The 3,831-nt window shown below is 32.6% G+C and overlaps 1 protein-coding gene across 1 annotated transcript in view; it reads right to left on the reverse strand.

Annotated features, from left to right (window-relative positions):
- LOC107439056 (uncharacterized) overlaps positions 1-3,831 on the reverse strand; it is a 33,837-nt gene that overhangs the window by 24,301 nt on the left and 5,705 nt on the right. The window lies entirely within an intron of this gene.

A 3,831-nucleotide genomic window follows, 5' to 3' on the forward strand; every position in this document is an offset into this window, starting at 1 on the left:
TTTTTTTAAGGTTAAGTGCCACTGCCCGGTATATATTTGCCCGGTATACCCTACACTGATGTTTTTCTAAGGTCAAGTGCCATTGCCCGGTATATATTTGCCCGATACTCCAAACACTGATGTTTCTTCTAATCTATCGTTAGTAAGTATTAAAATACAGAATAAATATAAATATATCAAATAAATATAATAATATCAACGAATAAATTAATACAAAATTGGATATAACAAATATTTCGGACATTCACCAAAGCGACTATGTGATTGTTGACATTCACCGGTGAGAGTCGACATTCTTTAGATTTCGGTCATTCACCGTAATACATATATATATATATGTTACGGCCAAAGCCCGAAGTCGGCCAATTCGCGCGCGAATTGGACAAGAACGCTGTAAATTAGCTGGCCAAAGTCCGAAATTTTTCTTGATTTCGGGAACTGGCCGGCCAGATCGCGAATTGGCCGAGTATGGCTGGCCAAAGTACGAAATTGTTCTTGATTTCGGGACTTGGCTGGCCAGATCGCGATTTGGCCGAGGATGGCTGGCCAAAGTCCGAAATTGTTCTTGATTTCGGGAATTGGCAGCACAAATCGTGAATTGGCATGGAAAGATCAGCCAAAGTGGAAGAAAAAATCATTATACCAGGCAAACTGGGAAAATGTATACCGGGCAGTGGCACTTGACCCTAAAGAAACATCAGTGTAGGGTATACCCGGCAAATGTATACCAGGCAGTGGTACTTAACTACACCTAGTATTACAAGACCTTTGGTATGCATGACAATTAAATAGACAATTTAATAATGATTATTAATTTAATGATTATTTAATAGACAATTTAAAAACTTTTTTTTTATATTTTTAAATCAGAAGATTTATAATAATTATTTATATAATTATAGAAGGCCGCCAAAGTAAAATATTCACTGATCGTTTCAACTATTTCGGACTTTGGCCAGCCATCCTCGGCCACTTCGCGATCTGGCCAGCCAATTCCCGAAATAAAAAAACAATTCGAACTTTGGCCAAGAGGGCCGGCCAATTCGCGATCTGGCCGTAACATATATATGTATTTAAATATCATCAGTGTCAGAACACAAAATGACTGGAGAACGTAACGAGTCAAACATATTGCAATAAGGAAAGATGTTTAGCCAGGAGGGGAATATAAGAACATTAATACAAACCTGACTACGGATGGTATAAAGCTAAGCACATATGGCGCTATAGGGATTGAAATTCTTTCTATTGATTTTTTACGCTTGAAAAAGGGCTCCATCAAATATTATTATTCTAGCAGTGTATATAATATAACGCTTTCATTCAATTATAAATTTCAACGAAACAAAAAGCATATGAATTCAGAAGACTGCGCAAGCATGCTATTCTCGGCAAGATGCAAAACTAACTGACGATGATACTTTACACAAGTATAGACAAATAAGGAATAACACTCAAAACACCTTCAACTTTATTTACTTTGCGATATTCTTCAATTTGCTTTAGGTTCGCAACCAGTTAAAATTTATGAATTACAGGAAATTCTTATGAATGGTGAGATTTCGTGTTAATTTAAACATAAATCACATTAACAAAACTTCCTTATGCCTGTTCAAGCATAGCCTCTTAAGCATAATCTAAGTGGAAGGATACACCGAAAGTTTGATTTCTGTTTTTTATTCTCCAACCGTTTTCAACAGAGGATTTCATAACTCGAGTTTAACTCTTGCAGGAAATATAACGAGGCCTTTGATTGGGCAAGGTAAAACCATGTGACTTTGTATATAATATAAACGCGTGCATCGTGCATAAACAAATTAGCGTGAGTATCGCTAATTTAAGTGGAGAGGTTTTAAGAAACGATATCTTTCAAAAAAGTCTATTTCATCTAACTCTTTTTAGGTCATTATTTCTGATAGTTGGGACATATCTTTCTCTTCTTTCAACAGTTTCGAGAAATTCAAGATCTTCAAGCTCAAACGCAGTGATAGAATCCTCCATCTTTTTTGTTTACAAGCTCCTCGTCAATAGGTTACCCTCCGATAACACGGCAAAAACGGAGGGTTACCCGGAGAGTTAGAACTGTTGATGAAATCTGCGAGTTTGGCGAAATTTCGGCTGGAGAATAACGTTTCGCACTAAACTCGTGATTTTACTCTTACTCATAGATTACCCGGAGGTAATCTGTGTTGGTGAATACGGACGTTAGAAAGCTTGCTATTTGTCTATTTTTATCTGTCTATTTTTAGGCATTTATTTGTGCTGTTGGGCATATTTGTATGTGATGCCACAATTGGCATTACATATTTATTTTCTATCCTTTTAAAATATCTTTCATTACTTAAGCTTATTTTTATCAATGGAATTATATTTAAAATAAATCAAAGATTTAATATTTTAAAATGAACATAAAATATTTATTTCTTCTCTTTTTGATCAATGTAACGGATACTTTTTATTTCATTACTATGCAGACTTATTAATTCACTATCGTCTCTTATCGAAAACAAAAATCTATTCATAACTTTTTATTCTAAATTTGAGTCAAAATTTTAATAGCGGTAACACCTAAATTCGACACCCAATTCGTCGTTTTTTGAGAAGTATATATTATACAAAACAATAGCCCAAAACGATTTTTTTTCATTTAATTTATTTTACAAGATATTAACAATTAAATTTTAAAACTCTTTTTAATTAAAAAATAAATATCTAAGGATAGAATGAATGGATTTTAAAAAAATGCATCTCATTTTACGCGGAAATAATTGAAGTTTTTGATAAAATAATTATAATAAAACAAATGCTTAAAAAATTTAATTTTTATTGCAAAATTAAGTTGTAAAATGAAAAACAAAAATGTTGTTAATGTCGTACAAAGTTGAAGCAAATCCCATTTCAAAGTAAATTTTATTCTGAACAAAATGGCTTTTCAAAAAAAAAATGGATCGCAATTCCATAAAATGTTATAGCTTTTTTCGCGAAACGCTGCACCGCGGTGGGCTCTGCCACTCCACTCCGCTGATCGCTCAATTGCGCTGTATCAGTTAACTTGGAGGGAATTTAAAGACCTCAACTAAAGTTTCACAAAATAACAAACATTATATTGAAACATAAATATATAATTTATAATTTTAGGCGAATAATATTATGAATAAATAGTTATTTATAATTTATGCGCTGATTATCTCACACGCTGCGCGTTTTTTCATGTTTATACTTGAATTGTGACGAGCGTTTGTTAAGGTAGTTCGGAGTGCTGATCTACGTGATAATAATTATCAAATAAGGTAAGTTTCAATTGTTACTTAACTTAGTAATATAAACTTTAATAATAATTATTGTTTTTTTTTAACATAAATCTACATTTCTAAGAAATACATTAATTGTACGAATTTGATTTGTATATTTATCACGAAATTTAATTATAAACTTACAGATAAAATCAAGAAATGAACTATTGCTGCAATCCGCTGAACGAATTAAAGCATCGAAGTGTCTACAAAAATGTTAAGCTTCTCATGGCGAAGGGGCATGCGATGGTATTGGTGGGACGTTGAAGAGGGAAGCAAGAAAGAGTAGTTTACAAACACAAAATATAACAACACCTAAAGAATTGTTCGATTGGGCATGCAAATTTTTCGATAATATTCAGTTTGACTTCTGCAAAAAACTGAACTTGAGAATGAAAAAAAAATTGGAAACAAGATCTAAGAAAGCTTCAACAATTTATGGAACTAGAGAATACCATACTTATTTAGTTGAAAATTTTGAAACTCTCAAATGTAAAATATATTCTTCTAGTTCCAAGTTTGAACTCAAAAAAATATG

This window comes from Parasteatoda tepidariorum, chromosome 6, assembly GCF_043381705.1.
Source record: "Parasteatoda tepidariorum isolate YZ-2023 chromosome 6, CAS_Ptep_4.0, whole genome shotgun sequence".
Taxonomy (NCBI): domain Eukaryota; kingdom Metazoa; phylum Arthropoda; class Arachnida; order Araneae; family Theridiidae; genus Parasteatoda; species Parasteatoda tepidariorum.